The following is a 20,839-nucleotide window of genomic DNA, read 5'->3' on the forward strand; positions in this document are numbered from 1 at the left end:
GAAAAAAACATGAAATGTTTTCTTACATCATTATAGTGAAAAGAACCACAATTAACAAAATTAATAATTATTTCTCACAATTATCTAACATCTATTTAACATTAAATTTTTATAATTGCCTGAAAATAAAAACACCTCTATGAAGTCTTTTTTGTGATCTAAACAAGATCCATGCAATGCATTTCGTTCAAGTTTTCTGTATTCTTATAGTGAATGTGTTTTTCTTTTAAGCAGTAAGTACAAAGGTGTGTGGGAGATACCAGGTTAAATTATTTTCTTTTAATTAGAGCATTCAATCTGTTTGTAGTTAATGTAAAAGGTGGTTTGGTTTAAAACTCATCTTGCTATATGCATTCTATTTGTTTCACAAGCTGTTATTTTTGTTTTATTTAAATATGTGGGTGTCAGTTTTTAGAGTATTTGATTATTCCATTTATCCTCTAATTTTATTCATTTGCTTTAATCTTACTTTAGGAATTACCCAAGAAATTACTACATACACTCTTGATTTATTAAAGTTTAATACAAATACATAAGAAATATAAGAAACCTTAGCCTCATTAACTCCCTATCCTATGTTATCCTGTACTTTAATTCTATGAAGAGATTTAAAAGTTCACATATAGTATTATTTAGTCAATATTCATTTGAATGTAAGCATATATATAAAATAAAATTTTATATATATATACACACACATATATACCCCTAATATTTATTTTCTTCCTGCATCTTCAGCCTTCCATTTAAGATTATTTTGACTTTGCCCGAAGGATATTCTTTAGTATTTCTCTCAGTGTGAATCTAACGGTAACAAATTTTCTTAGTGTCTTTGTTTGGTTAAACATATGTTTATCTCATCATCATTCACTTACTGTTAAGATATTTTCACTGGATATAGATTTCCAGGTTAATAGTAATTTTCTTGCAGCACATTGTGTATCACATTTCATAATGTTTCTGGTTTGTCTCTGAAGTCTGTTGCCAGTCTTAATTGTATTCCTTTCAAGGTAATAAATATTTCTTTTTCTTTTTGATTACTGATATGGTTTCGCTGTGTCCTCACCTGAATCTCATCTTGAATTGTAGTTCCCGTAATCCCCAGGAGTGACACAGCTGGAGGCAATTGAGTCATGGGGGCGCGTCCCCCATGCTAGTCTCGTGATAGTAAGTTCTCACGAGATCTGGTGGTTTTATAAGGGGCTTCCACCCTGCACCGGATTCTCGTTTTTCTTCCTGCCACGAAGTGAAGAAGCGTATATTCACTTCTCTTTCTACCATGATTGTGAATTTCCTGAGGCCTTCCTAGTCATCCTAAATTGTGAGTCAATTAAACTTCTTTCCTTTATAAATTTACCCAGCCTTGGGTATGCCTGTATTAGCAGTGTAAGAATGGACGAATACAGTTCCTTTGGTGGTTTGTTTTCCATCTGCCTTGAATTTGTTTTTGTCTTTGTTTTTCTTCAGTTTTTCTTCAGTTTTTCTATTGTATGCCTAGTGGGGTTTTTGGTTTTGTTGTATTTATCTTATTTGAATATCCTCTCCAGATACGTTTCTACGGCCTCCTGAATCTGAGATATTTGATGTCTTCTGCCAATTTCAGATTATTTAGGGCATGAATTATTTAGATATTGTTTCTTATTTCCTCATTTTTCCTTCTGGGATACCATATTTTATACTTTGTATATTTTTTCCGTATTAAATATGTATTTTACAATATTTTGTATATTTAAATGTTCTGTTTCCAATTTAGTGTATATATTTTCTGCTGTCCTATATTCTACCCTAAGCTATATAGTTGACCTTTACCTACATCTAATTTATGTCTAATCATTGTTTAATCTGTCAGGAAGTCAATTATTTGAGTTTATGATTTAAGTTATTACAATATCCTGTGAGTATATATCTATGGTCTTTTGATTTTCTTGTTGTTCTATGATTATTGCTTTACTTTTTTTTGAAAGCTATACATGGTATACAAATATTTTAGAGATAATTTGAAGCTTAGCATGTGACTATCCTCTTCCGGAGGGGACTTGGTTTTTCCTATGGAAAGTGGCCACAAACCTGAAGTATCAACTTAATCTAATTTTAGAGACAGATGTGATTGACAGTTGGGCTTCAGTCTTTGTGTGAGCTGGTCTATTCCTTACTTTAATTTTGGGATGCAGCTTTTTGTGGATCCAAAACCAGCTCCCCTGCCCCAACTCTGACTCCGGTATTCTAGCCTCTCTCTGCCTCATAGCCCAGTGATGCTGCTGTAATCAGCTCAAGCTGCTTTAACAAAGTATCTTAGGCTGGGGGGCTTAAACATCAGACATTTGTTTTATACAGTCCTGGAGACTGGATATTCAAGATCAAAGTGCCAGCATGGTTGGGTCAGTAGTTCTGGTGAGGAATTCCTTCCAAGTTGCAGATAGTTGGCTTCTCCTTGTATCTTCACATGGCAGAAAGAGAGTGAGAGTCCTCTCTGGAGTCCCTTTTATAAGGGCACTAATCCCACAGTGAAGGCTCTACTTACCTGACCTAATCACCTCCCAGAGGCCTCATCTCCAAATACCACCAAATTGGAGGTTATTATTTCAACATATTAATTTTGGCAGGATATAAACATTCAGTCAAAAGCAGACACTAGCAAACTGTCTGCTTGGCTTCTTGGTATTTTAGTAGCTTTTTCTGGAATTCTATCATTTCTGTTAGGAGAAAAGAGCTTTTTAAAGTCAGTTTCACATTCAACATTTGTCCTTCTTCTGGATTGTGGTCCCCATAAGTCTTACTGTCTGGTTTCCTTTCTGGTTCCTTTAAACATATATGTAAAATAGTATTATCCAGGGTTTCTTAGTTGTTCACACTTTCAGTGTTTCAGTGTTGGTAGAAATTACCTGTGATCTGATTACAGGAAGTTGACATTTTCAGTGTACTTGTAAAATTGACGGCTGTGCATATTAAAGCCTTCAGAAATTTTTATTTTGCTTAGTGCATTTTTCAGTTACATAACAGTTTAATTTAGTATGTAGATGTTTATAATTTATCAAATTATATCCTTTGTAGTTCTTTGTGCTTTTGAGACACAATTTTAGAATACCATTTACACTGTCATGAAAATTTTAATTCAGTTTGAATAAAAGAAATTATAGTTACAACATGATTGATTTTTTCTGTTTTCATTTGACAAGGAAGAGGGGAATCAAGTTTCAAGTCCTCCAAGTATCAGATTTAGTTTTGTAAAGAAAACCAGGCAAACACTTGTAGAAATACACTTGTAGAAATTCCTTTTCATATGTGAATGGAATACTGCAAGTCGGGAGCTCATATGTGTTTACCTGATTTTTTCCCCATGATTGATGTTCTTGTTTTTAATTAAGAAAAACATTATTCTTGTGTTTTGTTTGTTTGAGAAGTAAGTCTCAAATCATAGTGCAGAGTACACACCAAAAACAAATATTTTAGGTTTGAAAGCAAGTTGAAAAGTTACTATAGCCACAGAAACAATAGGTAATTTGTTTAATATATTGCATGTACAGGTATCTCCGATTGTATTTTAGCAGTTTACTATTGGTATACACTGAATATTTATGTTCCCTGAAAATTCACATGTGAAAACACTCCCCAGTGTGATGATATTAGGAGTTGGGGTCTTTGGGAGGTGAATAAGTCTGCCCAAAAGGGATTAGTACCCTTACAAAAGAGACTCCGGAGAGCTCTTACATCCTTTATACCATGTAAGGACACAGCAAAAAAATTGACCATCTATGAAGCAGAAAGCAAGGTCTCAGCAGACATCAGATCTTCCAGAACTTGATCTTGGCCTTGACAGCCTCCAGAACTATGATAAATATATTGTTTATAAACTAGCCAGTCTATGACACACTGTTATAGCAGCCCAAATAGACTATGAAAAATATATATGTCTACTGATGTGTGATACAAGAACATAATATAAACTGCTGGAATCTCCATTTATAAGCCATGGCAGATTCTTTCGGCATAAAATTAGCATGTTTGCCACCTGGATTCACATATTATAGAGATTTGGTCTGATACACCTTGAAACGTGGAAATGACGAATTTTTATTCAATATATTAAAATTGCATATGTAATTTAGGCAGTTTTCTTGTCAAGAAACTTCCTCTATTATTAAAACATGTGTTTCAGCTTTCAATACCGTTTAGGTATCTGTTTCCTCCAAATGTCATGTTGAAATGCGATCCCCAATATTGAAAGTAGGGCCGAGTGGAAGGTGTTTGGGTCCTGGTGGTGGATCCCTTATGAATGGCTTGATGCCCTCCACATGGTAATAAGTGAGTTTTCACTCCATTATTTCACACAAGAGCTGGTTGTTTAAAAAAGCCTGGCACCGGCTGGGTGCAGTGGCTCACACTTGTAATCCCAGCACTTTGGGAGACTGAGGCGGGCAGATCACCTGAGGTCAGGAGGTTGAGACAAACCTGGTCAACATGCTGAAACCCTGTCTCTACTAAAACTACAAAAATTAGCCAAGCGTATTAGCGCACGCCTGTGGTCTCAGCTACTCCTGCCATGTGACATATCTGCTCCCCTTCACCTTCTGCCAGGAGTGGGATCTTCCTGAGGCCTCAGCAGAAGCTGAGAAGATGCTTGTGCCATGTTTGTACATCCTACAGAAACGAGAGCCAAATTAACCTTTTTTACTTACAAATTACCTAGTCTCAGGTATTCTTTGTAGCAAGAGAAAAAGGAACAACACAGCTCTAGAAGAGTCCGAATGGGTCCTTGTTATTTATTACTGCCTAAAATAAAATTAGTACAGCGCACTTACTGGTAATTTTAACTTATTTTTAACTTAAACTATAAATTGAACCCCTAATGTATTCACAGAGAATAAGGAGAAAACAAACCATTCTCAGTGTAGTATATGTTTAACATGTTCAGGAATGAATAAGTTCAGTAAAAGGCTAATGGACATAGATTAGAACAAAGATCAAATCAGGACATTTCCTAAAATGTTCATAATTTAGCAAATGCAATAAGACAATGGGAAAAATTATCCTTAGAGAAAACATTAGTATCGGCACTTGTTTCATTAGAAAGATATTTATTTAAAAGCTAGTTTTCAAAGATGCAGAATATATGGCTCCACTTCAAGAAGCACTGAGCAGGAGGCTACAAGAGAGTCTTGTTTGGAAATGTCTTGAATTACTAACCCATCTGTAATTCTAACACAGCTAACTGTTGTAAGGAAATTTGATTTTATAATTTAATATGGAAAATAAATTGTTATTTAATCAGTGATTCTCTGACTCTCAAGCCCTTCTCGTAACTATAATTAACATTAAACATGCATTTTTTGAATGCCTAGGGCTTGTGGCAAGCTCTGTGTTGAGATATGGTGGGGCGGGGAGCCTGAACTATCAACCTTCACACAGTTGATAGTCTAATAAAAGGCATAGATAAACAAATTTTAATGGTGTAATAATAGATGTTGGTGAAGTGACAACCAGTGTCTCAGGTGGTCAAAGAAAGTCTTTTGAAATAGCTTTAATGATCTGGGTCTTGAACAGCAACAGCATTGCCAGTGCCCATCACTTAATGTCCTCCAATATTACCTTGGTTATCACCAACTGACACATGACAAAATGGGAGCAGAGAAATGGTAAGTCACCTAAGTTGACATGACAAGTGAATACTAGAGATATTTTTTATTCCAAGATCATGATATTGCTTTATTTATTAAAAGTGAAATGTTGACAAGGTAGATTGTGTTAGAGGGAGATCCACGATATCACAATAGCCCAAATATAGAAGCAACCTATGTGTCTGTCAATGAATAAATGTATTTTAAAATGTGGTATTTATATTCAATGGAATGCAGTACCGTCTTAATGAAGAAGGAAATTCTGTCATTTGCGACAACATGGATTGAACCGGAGGACATTATGCTTAGTGCAATAGACCAGGCACAGGAAAACAAATACTGAATAATCTCACTTATAGGTGGAGTCTAAAATAGTTGCTCTCATATAAATAGACAGTAGAAAGGTAATGACTAGGGGCTAGGAGGTTGGAGGAGAGAGAAAAGAGGACTAGAGAAAAGAAAGATGTTGATCAAAAAGTACATAGTTTCAGTTAGACTGGAGAAACGAGTTTTAGAGATCGACTGTATGGTGACCACAATTAGTAATAATATAGTGTATATTTTAAAACTGCTAAAAAATAGATTTTAACATCCTCACCACACAAAATGATAAATTAGTGAAATGATGGATATGTTCCTTAGCTTTCTTTGACCTTTCTCCAGTGTGTACATGGATTAAAAAATCACATTGTACATCATAAATATATACAATTATTGGTCAGTTAAAAAAATAAGTAAATTTTTTTAAAAAGACAAATTTTTACTAATATAAAAAAAGTAATATTGAATGAAACAGCCAAGACTTGAACACACTGAGTTGGCTCTGAAAGTATACATCCTCAATCCTTATGTTATACTTTTGTGCAGACAAACTTCAAAATGACCTCAAATGAACCCAACTCCTGGTATATACGTCCCTATAAAATCCCTCTCTTTTTGAGTATAGACTCAATTTAGTGATTGCTTCTGATCAATAGAGTACAGCGAAGACGATGGGATGTCCCATCTGCAACTTAATTACTTAGAATTGCAACTTCAGTCGTGCTAACAGACTGTCTCTGTTGACTTCTTGGTGTGCATGCTTGAATGAGGCAAGCTGCCCTGTTGGAGAGGCCCGTGTGGAAGGGAACGGATGACTGCAGGGTGTAGGATGACTACACCTTCCAGCTAAGGAAATTTTATCTTTCATCCTAACATCCCACAAGGGGCTCTGACTGTCAATCCTGCAGTGCATGAAGAAATGAATGCTACCAAAAATCATATAACTTTGGAAGCAGATTCTTTCCCAGTGAAGTCTTTGGATGAAACCCTAGTGCTGAGCAGTATCCTAATTGGAGCCTTATGAGAGACCAAAAATAGAAGACCTAGCCAAGCCATGTCCCTTTTACCTGACCCACAAAACTGTTAGGCAATAAATGCATGTGTTTTTCAGGCCCTCAAGTTTGTGTTAATTTGTTACACAGCAATAGACAACTAGTACACTCACTATACACGATCCAGAACTATTTTACTTCTGTGGGTAGATTCTTCTCCAGATCACCATGTTTTGGGTTTAGAGCCACAGAAATAGGACCGTTTTATTTCTTGTCTCTTTCTCAGAGTAAGAAAGAAATCCCAAGCTAGTAGGCCTGATATTGCATACATCTTGGCAAGTTACCAAAATGACAACTTTTGACACATTTTTTTCTGGACCCCTGGATATTCACTTCAGATTAGCCAAACTTTCTACCATGTCATCCTCATTAATCCTGGTTAGTCCTAATTCAGATATAGTTTGGTATACTAAATAGTTCTGGACTTTGGAGCCAATTATGTCATGATCTGGGAGTTCTCTCTACTACCTGCTGGTTCCCAATCTACTCATTTAACAAATGAGTAAGCCTGTATAGGTTACTATGTTAATTAGAAATGATAGGTTTTCTCATTATATAATAGGTATTCTTTTATGCCATTAGTGGGTCTTCAATTGCTGTTAACTCTAATCAGTTTTATCCTTATTATTGCACATCCTTCAAAATCACATGTCAGTTGGTTGACCATCCTTGTGTGTTTCTATTCACTTTAAATAGCTTACTTATACCCTTGTGGATGGAAATTTAGCTAGTGCTTACAACTGGGTCATTTATTCACCAAGTCTTGAACATTCGCTGTGTGTCAGGAGGTGTTGTTGGTTTTGTTTTATAAACATTAGAAGCCCATGACAGTGAGACATTATTAATAGCTTCACATCTTCGAGGGACACTTGGGGGCTTAGAATCAGGAATACATTCTGGAGTAGACTCTAGGTTAAAATCTAGCTCCTGCCTCAAAGTAGAGTGTTACTTGGACAACTCCACATCTGTATCTATTCACCATTACCTACAAATGCATGGTGGTAGGTGGAATTCTAAATGGACCTCAGTGCTTCCTCACCCTAGTATACGCTTTTGTGTACTCCCTTGCGTAAAGAAAGAAACTGTAATTATGAATGTCCCCCCTGTGTTTAGGTTATTTTATGTTGCAGAGGTGAAGGTGTTTTAAAAATGTGATAAGGCCTCTCATCAGTTTATTTTAAATTAATCAAAATAGATGCTTTCCTGGTGGGTGCTGATCTCATCATATGAGAGCTATGAAAGAGGATCCAGAGGTCATGGATGAAAGAAAGCAGATAGGGCTGAAGCAGCAGAGATTTAGTCTTGCTCGTCTTAAAGAATAAACCTGTCATATTATAGAGAGGGCCATATGGCAGGGAATGGAGACTAACCTCGGAGAGCCTTTGTTCTGTAATCAAAAGGAACTGAATTATACCAACAACCAGTTAGCCTGGAAAAGCCTCATTCCATACTCTGATTTCAGCCTTGTGAGACCCAGGGCAGAGGACCCAGCTAATTTTGTATTTGGAATCTTGACCATGAACTGTGAGAGAATATATTTGTGTTGTGTTAAGCTGTAACACTTGTGGTAAATTGTTATGGAACAATGGAAAATTAATATTCATACATAAAATATTTTCCTAAGATAATGTCTTATGTTATAAATGTTTCTTTATTTAATAGTTTGAGTCATTAAACTTATATCACTATCTAGCCCAAAATGTTTTTTGTCATCTAACCCCAATTCTGCCAAGTCCTTCTAAACCAAATCAGGTAACAAGCATTTGTTCCATCCAGTTCAATTTGTGTCCTTATTTGGGGTTGACCCAGTTAAAAACTGGTCAGCAATTAAGAGATAATTTGCCTGAGTCATCATTCTTGGGTGCTCATTTCTGAAAGAAGGCTTTGTCAAAATGTCAGTCTTTGTATTCTGCTGTGCCTGTAATCTGGTGGCTTTCCAGTTCTTGCTGAATAAGGAACTAAATGTGCATTTCTATTTTTGCTAGTAATCTACGTGCATGACATAGTAGAGTTGAGAACAGAGCTTACCAGTGCTCTTGCTCCCTTTGTGCTGCATACTGTAAACTAGAAGTGAGTTCTAAGTTGGAGAGGCCTGTGTGGAAGGGAACAGAGGGATGACTACACCCTCCAGCTAAGGAAATTTTATCTTTCATCCTAACATCCCACAAGGGACTCTGACTGTCAATCCTGCAGCGCATGAAGATATGAATGCTACCAAAAACCATATAACTTTGAAAGCAGATTCCAACATAGAAACTAGATCGGCTTCTTTACATCCAGACTGTTCATTTTAAATATTAACAAATATTAACAGTGTATCCTGGGGACCAAGAAGGGCAACAGTCACAAAATTAGAGTGGTTGCACCTGAGATCTTCACTGACAAAAGGGAAGCAGTGGGCAGTGTGGGGAGAGGACCTCACAGCACTGGGAGTAAGAAAGCCCAAGGGGAATAAGCTACGATTCCTGTAAGGTGTTCGGCCTTGAAAAAAAATTATTCAACATGCCTGAGCTTCAAGTTCCTCATATGTACCTGATGAATGAATCCCTTTGCTCTTTCTCTTCATGTCAGAATTAGCCTGAATAAATAGATGTGTCTATTAATCTCCACTAAGTCTCTCTCATCCATCCATTCTCTTTATCCCAACTTCTTTCGCACTTTTCTGGCCAACATAATTTTATCTGGACTCTTTAAACAGTCTCACTTTCTCCACTTTTTATCTTCCAATTTGTCTTTGATGCTGAAGCCAGAATTATCTCTCTCACATCTATTTTTGTAGGTGATTATTCTCCTCCTTCAAAACCTCCCATCGTTCTCCAGATTCCTCATTTTCCATGGCATAAACTAAGACGACCCCTTAGCATCCCACACAAAAGTGAATGATGATGTCAATTTGCCAGAACTAAAATCCAATGCACACTATGGTCCAGCTACAGAGGACTACTTCTAATTTCAAAATAGGCTTCCCTCTCCTTGCCTGTTTTCAGGGTGTCTTCCTCCTCCTTCGTCTGTTGAAATCTATTCATCTTTCAAAGACCTATCCAGCATGAGTTGCTTTTGGAAAGTCTTCCCCTTCATATTGGATAAAGTAGATGCCCTTCCTCTGTGTTACCATGGCAGGCATATAGCTCATACAACTACCATAACACCAGTGCAGTTGGTTTAAAACAGCTGAACCCGCCCAAGCTGATCTAGGAGCACCACGGAAAAGAAAAATTGCGTGTTTTATTATTATTTTATGCCCTCACTGAACTCTACATGAACACTGAAAGCTCAGTAAATTGCATGAAGGGATAATAGTTGAATGAATGAGTGGATGTGGTAATCATAACAATAAATAAGTTTTTGATAATTTGTAATGTTTGGTGCTATGCTAAAAGCTTTAAATAAATTAAATCATGTGATTCTTATGATAGCTCTTCATGGTAGACACTGTTATGTTCTCCATGGTGTGATGTGTTAAGCCTAAATTTATCAAAGTATTTCCTCTAAGGCAAGTAACAACAAGTAAGAGGAATGAGTTAAGTGAATGACAGAGTTTGTTCCATACTTAAAATGGTTTTATTTTCCTTCGCTAGACAGCATATACTAACAAATGTAGTATTTGTGTCCTCTGGTATGTTATAATTCTCAAAGGAGGTCATCCTAAATAGTAATACTTATTGCAGAGCATTGTAAAAACCAAAAGGGTAGAATATTTTGGGCAAATTGGTGGGTTTCAGAGGGTACTTTTGTTTTAAAAAATGGGTATTTAAATACTTGATAAAAATCATTTCCTTATATTTTGATATTTGACTAATATTAAATGGGGGTTTCTAAAATTATCTTTTGGATTTTTGTTCTAAGTTTATTATATTCATTATAAACTCTCTCAACATAAAATGAAGTAATATTTAATGATTTCATGCATATTACTTTCCAAAAGACTTATTAATATAAGAAGGTTAAAAGACAACCGTAGAGGCAGGGCATGGTGGCCCACACCTGTAATCCCAGCACTTTGGGAGACTGAGGCGGGTGGATCACGAGGTCAGGAGTTCAAGTCCCACTGGCCAACATGGTGAAACCTTGTCTCTATTAAAAACACAAAAATTAGCTTGGTGTGGTGGTGTGCACCTGTAATCCCAGCTATTCAGGGGGTTGAGGCATGAGAATCGCTTGAACCTGGAAGGTGGAGATTGCAGTGAGCCAAGATCACACACTCCAGCCTGGGTGGAAGCCTGTCTCAAAAAACCAAACCAAAACAAAAAACACATGGACAATAGCGTCTAGTGTTTCATACCAAATAACGTGTGTAAGACATTGCCTAAAAATTAAATATCACAATGTGCACAGTTATTGAAAATATCAGATTTCTTCTAACCATCTTATATAATCCTATATATTTTGCTGATTTATATAATTTTTTTTTTGAGACAGCGTCACACTCTGTCACTTGACCTCCCAGGTTCAATTAATCTTCCCACATTAGCCCTCCCCTACCCACCAGTAACTGGGAGTACAAGGGTACATGTCTACTCCGGGCAAATGTTTGTGTTTTTTTGGTTTTGAAAAGGGACCTCACCATGTTGCCCAGGCTGGTCTCCAACTCCTGGACTCACCCGATCAACCCACCTAGGTCTCTCAAAGTCCTGGAACACAGGACCGAGCCACTGCACCAGACCACATCCTGTATGTTTTATGTAAGTTTTCTTGACGTTTGTCAGTAGACTCTGCTTCTGTGAATTTTTCCTACAACTCAGTTAGTCTGCCACACCTTATTTTTTGTGTTCCTCATGTGCAGGAGGTATCTGAGAATGCAGAATTTTGGAGTGGAAGTAAGGAACCATAACAGATGTATTCATGAACTAAGTCTATTTCTTTGACTTCCAAGTACTAGATTTTTAACTAGATGAGCTTATCAAACTAGGACAGTATTTTCCTACATTCTAGAATATAGATAAAATGGACAAAGCTAAAGTTGTTTAACTGTGCATTGCGGAATGAATTAGCAAGACGAGTCTTGATACACATGATATTCTCAAAGATGCATGCCTGTCACCACTCCCTTTTTGTTCAGGAACCATTCAGTCTTCCCTGAGATCCTGGAGCCGTGATAAGATTGGAAGATGGGCTACATACATTCCCACTTCGTATGACATTAACTCTCTTTCACCATGATTAATGCCATTGCGTGTATTTCTTTGTAGTAGTGGAGAGGTGGAGGCCTACAAGCAATGTCTAAATGATAGAGGCCTGTGCAAGGTGCTATAGGAATAGAAGAGGAGCTCACTCAGGCTGGAGAAAAGCCAGGCGGCGGTACTAGAACACAATCAAGGTGTTTCAGAGTGAGTTGAGAGTAACAGTGTGAGAAGGAATTGGAAGCTGAGGGAGCAGCACAGTAAAGACCTGGGATGGGAAATGCCAGAAGTTTATTCAGAAGAAGAGAGGCGATATTGCCGGAAAAATATAAGGACTATGTTATGAGGCCCCTAGAATACAAACCCCCGCATGAACACTGAGCTGGCAGCACCAGCAACAGACAAGAAATTATTTAACGCCAACCGTACATTTCAGGTGATGATTTACAAAAATGTTCCTAACGAGAAAGAAAGATAAGGGCACTTGCTTCAGTAACTTGACATGAATAAACAGTCGTTCTCTCACTGAAGGTAGAATTTATCAGAGGCACAAGAAGGGAAAATTTCAACATTCTGTCTTTGAACAACATAAGCCAGCTTCTTTTGGAAACTATACAAAGCTTCTCCCCAGGAATATGTTAGGATTTTTTTTAAAGTCTTTTGACTTTGGCAGGAAAGTAGAACGATTCATGCTAAAATGGCTCAGCTAACACAAACACTTGATTTTTGCCTGAACGTTCATTCCTAAGAAGCATAAAGTGTAAATATAGTTCTCTAATAAAGCTCAGTGGAGCTGAATGATGCTTTAAGGGCAAATAACAACCAGGTTGTATTTTGAATCTGAAAATATAAAGAAATGAAGAACCCATAGAGATTATTTAGCGTAAACTAACAAATGATACTGAAATGTAATGACCCCCAACAGACACATACTGAGTTGTGAAGTACATTTTGCTTGAATACCCTAGTTACAGTACGTTATAGTTTTCCTAGTTTACCCTTTCTGTTTTTGTGAAAAATGTACTTGTGATAAAAACATACCTGATACTGAGCAAAGCTGCTGTTCTTCCCTCAGTTCCAATCAAAGTTACTATCTCTGGAAAAAGTAAAATTTATTTTCCATGCAACAGCTGTTCTTATAGACTAAGAGTTCTTTTTACTTACCTCCACTCAACAGACTCACTGGATTAACCAATGCCTTCACTCCCTCTGGAATTTACAGTGACTGATGCTCATTGCATACTGAATGCTTCTAGGCAGTAGGGCCATGCATTTCTGGTGCCAGACTTGAGTTATCCTACCAATAGCAAAGATTTTTTTCCAAATCTGTTCACACAAAGTGTGCTTGCTGTTGTAATTACGGAATTTAATGATTAAGTAGCATGCACAATCATGCAACATTAGAATTGAATCATTTGGAAAGACTAATAAAAGTTGAGCTATTACCAAAAAATAGTAAACTACATGTGGGTGAAATAGATTTAAAATAGGGGTAGTTTTCTAAGTTCTTGTCTCTCTTAAAGCAGACTGGCAATCGCAGTAGATAGGTGGTTGTGTAAAAGAAATGGAGCAAAGCTCCTTAGTTATCCACACACATTCTTTTGACAGTCTCAATCTTCATGCATCCCAGCAAGAATTTCTGGTGCTGCATTTTCACTTCTTGGTGTAAGAACTTCTATTTTCAGAGCCGTTTTCCCCACTAGCTCTGGAAGCCAGAAATTCCTCCAAATTAATATTCCTTGGGGATACTCTCAACAAATGATTGGCAGGAGTATGTATATAAATATTCTAATCCATAGCCCCATGGGTAAAATATCTTTGAAGGACATATTCTATCTGGGGCCTAGATTTTCCCAGTGTGCTCAAATTTCACTTACACACAGTGGTAACTGACCTCACAACTAACCCATTTACTGGATGCCTTCCATTCCTTGTCTCTCATTTCTATTTTCCTATCAATGTTTCCTAGAATCACCCCCCAATAAACTATTTATACTAAAATCCTCTTCTCATGTTTGTTTCTGGTAGTCTTGGTCGGCTTGCACTGACATAGCAAAATACTATAGATAAGTGGCTTAAACAACGGAAATTAATTAGCTCATAATTCTGGAAACTGGAAGTACAAGATCAGGGTGTCAGCATGGTCAATTTTGGGTGAGATTTCACTTTGTGGCTTGTAGATGGACCCTTTCTCACTGTGTCCTCACAACAAGGAACGAGATCCCTCCCTCCCTCTCTCTCTCTCTCTTTTTCTTTCTCTTCTTCCTCTCTCTCTTCCTCTTCTTCCTCCTCTTCTTCCTCTTCCCCTTCCTCTTCTTCATTTTCATTTGTTCTTCACTAATCCCATTATGAGATTTCCACTCTCATTATTTTATCTAACCTTAATTAACTTCCAAAGATCCCATCTCTAAATACCATCACATAGGAGGGTGAGGGCTTCAACATATAAATTTGGGGAAGGACAAAACTAAGTCAATAGCATTTTAAACCCGAACCTCCAAAATTCATGTCCTTCTCACATGCAAGATATGTTCATTCTGTCCAACTGTCCCAAAAGTCTTAATTCCAGCACCAACTCTGAAATCTAAATATTTGAAATCAGATATAGGTGAGACTGGAAACACAATTTTCCCTGAGGCAAAATTCCTCTCAATCTGTGAAATTCTGAAACCACAGAAGCAATATTCTTATAAAATAACAATTGCAGGGAAGGCTTAGAATAAGTACTGCGATTTCAAAAGGGAAAAGTAGGAAAGAAGGAAAAGGTGACAAAGCTGAACCAAATCCAAAACCTACAAGGCAAATTTCACTGTATTTTAAGCCTTGAGATTGATATTCTTTGGTTTTATGTTCTTCCAGATCCATTGAGCAGTGGTTCCAACTCTGCAGCTCTGGTGAGCTGGAGTTGGATCCCCAAAGCTTCCAAGATTTCACAATTAGCCTCACAACTAATCCATTTACTGGATGCTGTTATCCAGCATGTTGAAACTCAAGTTGCAGCCTTGATAAAGACTGTAGATAGATTAATGCATAAATTTATATGTGTTTGTGTATTTATGTATCTCTTAAAATAAATTTTACAAAATATGTGTAATCTCAACAACTTTTAAAGGTAGCTCATCAACCAGGATTTTAATTTTAATTTTAAAACAATCATAATATTGTGACCAAATCTTCTGATTCCTTAATTAAAAATAGATATTTCATCAATTTTGACACTTAAAAGAATTTTAAGTATCATTTTACCCCTCTGCAATCTCACTAGATTGAAAAAAGCCAAACACTTCAAATATACATAAATATTGAAGTAATGTAGTTGTCAAAGGCACATAAGTAAGATAACATATTTTTTCTATGTACTTCAATATTTTTATTTTTATTTTTACTTTTTTATTTTTTTTTTGAGACGGAGTGTCGCTCTGTCGCCCAGGCTGGAGTGCAGTGGCGCGATCTCGGCTCACTGCAAGCTCCGCCTCCCGGGTTCACGCCATTCTCCTGCCTCAGCCTCCCGAGTAGCTGGGACTACAGGTGCCCACAACCGCGCCCGGCTAATTTTTTGTATTTTTAGTAGAGACGGGGTTTCACCGTGGTCTCGATCTCCTGACCTTGTGATCCGCCCGCCTCGGCCTCCCAAAGTGCTGGGATTACAGGCGTGAGCCACTGCGCCCGGCACTTCAATATTTTTAAAATAAAATGATGCAAATCTATCTAAAGCCTCACTTCTCATATTTCCCCTTCCTGTGCCTCCTTCCTCATAGGAACCCACTATGCTGAAGTCCGTGTCCATCATTGACATGTATATGCATGTGTAGTACTTCTGTTGTGTAGATATAAATGGTGGTAACGTAGATATGGTGGCACTCCATTAAGGCACTCTCTTTAGGTCTCTCGCATGTATCAGTTGTTGACCTCAGCTTGCGATGGCTCATAGCTGTGTCCTTGGCTGAGCATTGCCTTCAGATACTGTGCATTGCCTTTCCCTAATTCGGTCAAAGGTTTGCTAATTCAGAGACATGTATGTCAAGTCCCTTTTTTCCAGTGTGGAGTAATGCTGAATGCCAACTTCAAAAATCCCTTGTATTAGTCTGTTCTCATGCTGCTAATAAAGACATACCCAAGACCGGGTAATTTATAAAGGAACAAAAGTCTAATTGACTCACAGTTCCACATGGCTGGGGAGGCCTCATAATCATGGCAGAAGGCAAATGAGCAAAGTCACATCTTACGTGGCTGCAGTCAAGAGAGAGCTTGCGTGGAAAAACTCCCCTTTATAAAACCATCAGATCTCTGAGACTTACTGTCACAAGAACAGCATGGCAAAGACCCACCCCCATTATTCAATTACCTCCCACCAGGTCCCTCCCACATCATCTGGGAATTATGGGAGCTGCAATTCAAGATGAGATTTGGTTGGGGACACAGCCAAACCATATCATCCCTGTAGATTAAAATGTAATCTCAGTTACAACCGTATTGCAACTGAGCATCTAGCTTTGCCTAAGTCTGTTTTTCTTACTTTCTTGTGCCTACACTTCCTCAACTGGTTTAGATTTATATCCCCTACAAATCTCATGTTGAAATGTAATCTCCATTGCTGGAGGTGGGGCCTGGTGGGTGGTGTTTGAATCACGGGGGCCAGATTCCTCATGAATGGCTTGGTGCCCTCCTTGTGGTAATAAGTGAGCTCTTGCTCTGAGTTCATGTGAAATAAGGCTGTTTAAAAGGGTATGGCACCGCATCCCCCCTTGTTCCTGCTCTTTTCATGTGATATACCAGCACCCCTTTGTCCTCTCTCATGATTGAAAACTTCCTGCGTCCTCACCAGAAGCTGAGAAGATGCCAGTGTCATGCTTGTGTACCAGTTTTCAAGTACAGCCTGCATAACCACTAGCCGATTAAACCTCTTTTCTTTATAAATATGTAGCGTCAGGAATTTCCTTATAGCAACAACAACAAAAGAACTAAAACAGAAAATTGGCAATGAGCAGGGAGGCATTGCTATAAAGATACCTGAAAATACAGAAACAGCTTTGGAACTGGATAATGGGCAGAGGTTGGGACAGTTGGGGGTTCAGAAGAAGATAGCAAAACACGGGGAGGTTTGGAACTTCTTAGAGGCTGGTTAAGTGGTTGTGACCAAAATGCTGATAGAAATATGGACAGTGAAGGCCAGGCTGATGTCTCAGATGTAAATGAGGAATTTATTGGGAACTGGAGTAAAGGTCACCCATGTTACACCTTGTCAGAGAACTTGGTTGCATTGCATCCACATCCTAGGCTTAGTAGAAAGCTGAACTAAAGGGTGATGACTTAGTGTATGTAGTGGAAGAAATTTTCAAATAGCAAAGAATTCTAGAGGTGGTCTGGCTGCTTCTAACAGCCTATGATTAGATATGGGAGAAAATAAATGACTTAAAGTTGGAACATATTTAAAAGGGGAGGGGAGTATAAAAATTTGAAGAACAAATTGCAGCCTGGCCACGTGGGAGTAAAGGCAAAGACATTTTCAGGAAAGAAATGTGAGTGGGCTGTGGAGCAACTTGCTGTAGTGATTAGCATGACTAAAAGGGAGCCAAGTGCTAATACCCAAGGCAATGGCAAAAAGACCTTGAAGCCCTTTTAGAGATATTTGAGGCAGCCCTTGCTATCACAGGCCTGGAGAGCGAGGAAGACTGAAAGGTTTCTGGGGCCAGGCTCAGGGGGCTACTTTCCTACTCTGTCTCGGGATGCTTCCTGCATCCTGGCCTCTCTGGCTTCAGCCTCAGCTCAAAGGGACCCAGATACAGCTTGAACACCACTCCAGATGTCACAAGACATAAGCTTCGGTGGTTTCTATGTAGTGTTAAGCCTGCAGGTGCACAGAATAGAAGAGTGAAAGCAGCTTCGCAGCTTCCACCTCAATTTCAGAGGATGTATCAGACAGCCTGGGTGCCCAGGCAGAAGCCTGCCACGAGGGCAGAGCCCCAGCAGACTCTACTAGGGCAGTGCCAAGGGGAAATGTGGGGTTGGAGTCCTCACATGGAGTCCCCTCCAGGGCACTGTCTAGTGGAGCTGGGGGAACAGAGCTACGTGTCTCCAGACACCAGAACAGTAGAGCCACCAGCAGCTTGCAGCCTGAGCATGAAAAAGCCTCAAGTATAAAGTTTCCAAAGGCTTTAGGAACCTGCCTAGAAAACCAGTATGCCCAGGAGGAGATTATTTTGGAGTTTTATTTTTTACTGCTTGTCTTCCTGGATTTCAGAATTACATGGGGTCTGTTGCCTAATTCTTTGGGTCAGTTGCTTACTTTTGGAATGGATATGTTTACCCAATGCATGTACTACCATTGTATCTGGAAAATAAGTAACTTGGTTTTGATCTTACAGATTCGTAGGTGGAAAGAATATGTGTAAGTCTTAGATGAGACATTCAGCTTTGGACTTTTGATTGAGTTGATGCTGGAACAAGTTAAGTCTTTTAGGGATTATCAGGAACAGATGATTTTATTTCCCAATCTGAGAAGGACATGAGATTTGGGAAGTCAGGGGTGGAATGATATGGTTTGGAAGTTTGTCCCCTACAACTCTCATGTAGAAATGTAATTTCCAATGTTCGGGGTAGAGCCTGTGGGAGGTGGGAGGTATTTGGGCCATGGAGGCAAATAATTTTGCGTGAATAGCTTGGTGTCCTCATCATGGTAATGAGTAAGCTCTGTCTCTGAGTTCATGTAAAATCAGGTTATTTAAAAGAGTGTGGCACTTCCCAACCCCTTGCTTCTGCTCTGGGCACGTGATACACCAGCTCCTGTTTTGCCTTCCATCATGATTGAAAGCTTCCTGAGGCCTCACCAGGAGCAGGTGCCAGTGCCGTGCTTCCTGCACAGCCTGCAGAACGATGAGCCAATTAAACCTCTTCTTTTTGTAAATTATCCAGTCTCAGGTATTCCGTTTTAGCAACACAAGAAGAGAATGAAACACTTTCCTAAGGAATTCCCCTCAAAATATTCTGCACCCAGCTATCCATCTCAGAGTCGGCTTCCAGGGAACCCAACTGAAGCAAAATAAATAAATATATTTGTTATTTTTGTGTGCTTTAAAATTTATATAGGTGGAGTCATACTGCTTTATTCATTCTTTTATGATTTTGAGATGTATTCATATTAATACATATGAATATAATTTACTGCTATATAGAATATGATTATATAAATAAACCATGATTGAATTATTCTCTTACTGAGAAACAGTTTATTCCACTTTCGCTATTACAATCACTGCTTCAATGCAACATTCCTTACTTTTTCATATATGTGAGTGTTTTTCCCAGCATACACATCAAGACAGATACTACTCATCTAGAGATTATATAATTCTACAAGGTACCAGCCATTTTTCAATAGCTTTCCAAAGTCATAATAGCTGTAGTAATTTTTATTACTATCAATAATACTCTCACCATTTCTCTATAGCTTTGCCAAAATATTTGGTTAAAATATTAGCATATTAATTTTTGACAATCTATAGCAGTGAGAGATGAAATCTTATTTATTTCAAATTTGGATATTGATAATTTTTAGTGAGAATAAGCATATTTTAATGTTTTATTTTCTTTTTGGCCATTTATATTCTCTGTAAGTTTTCTACAGTTTCTATTTTTCTATTGTTATATTGGTCTTTAATTGATTTATATATATATGTGTGTGTGTATATATATATATATTTTTTTGATATATTAGATTCAACCTTTGGTTGGTTACATGCCAGATGTGAGATATGACCTTTTATGGTGTTCATGGTGTCTTTTGTCCTGTAACATTTAAAAAATTTAATATAATCCAATATATTAATCTTTTTTGTTGTAATTTTTTATGGTTTATGTAAAAAATTATTCTTTATGCAATATTATAAAAATATGTTTTACATAAGACTTTTACAATTTTTCCTTTACATTTAAGCTTTTAATGAAGCGTGAATTGACTTTGGTGTGGAATTAAAAGAGATCTAGTGGGAAAATCTGTGGTTCTAGTACAAGTTCCATTTATGTAATAAAATGGGATATGTTTCATTTGTCATTTCTGTCACAGTCTAGCTCCTTGTTATTTTATTTTTTGCTTTGGTCTGCTCCTGAGTTTATATCATAGGTATTTCTGTTGATTTCTATGTGCATATTCAGTAATATTTAGGTGTCCTAATGAAAGTCTATCAGTATTATTATTTTTCAAACTTGCTTTTGATTTTGTTAGATGAGTATTTATTTATTGATGTTAGTTTGTAGATGCGTATTAGTCTGATGTGTTTTAGTTTTGTACTCATTTTTGAGTCAGCTTTGGTGAGATTTTTTTTTCTAAGCAATTGTTCCTTTGATTTAAATTTTCCAAAGCACTGTGCAGTTATTCATGTTTTTAAAATTATGTATTAATACAAATCTCAATATCTTCCTTATATTTATTTGTGGTGTCATTTCCTCTTTTGCTGACCAAAGTCTTTATATATATATATATATATATATTTTAATGGTTATATTCCTTTTTTCCATAGATATATATTTTCACCGTACCTGCTATTGACTTGCAGATTCTCTTTATTATTACTTATCTCTGTATTCTTGTGCATGTCTTATATCATTTCTCATATTATTTATATTTGTTTTACTTATTCTGCTACTAATATTTTAAGTGTATTTCTTAGATCATTAATTTTTAACATTTTCTATTTTTCAAAATTTCCATTAGGGCTATAAATTTCACTCTAAG

The sequence above is a fragment of the Macaca thibetana genome, chromosome 5, assembly GCF_024542745.1.
Source record: "Macaca thibetana thibetana isolate TM-01 chromosome 5, ASM2454274v1, whole genome shotgun sequence".
Lineage (NCBI taxonomy): Eukaryota > Metazoa > Chordata > Mammalia > Primates > Cercopithecidae > Macaca > Macaca thibetana.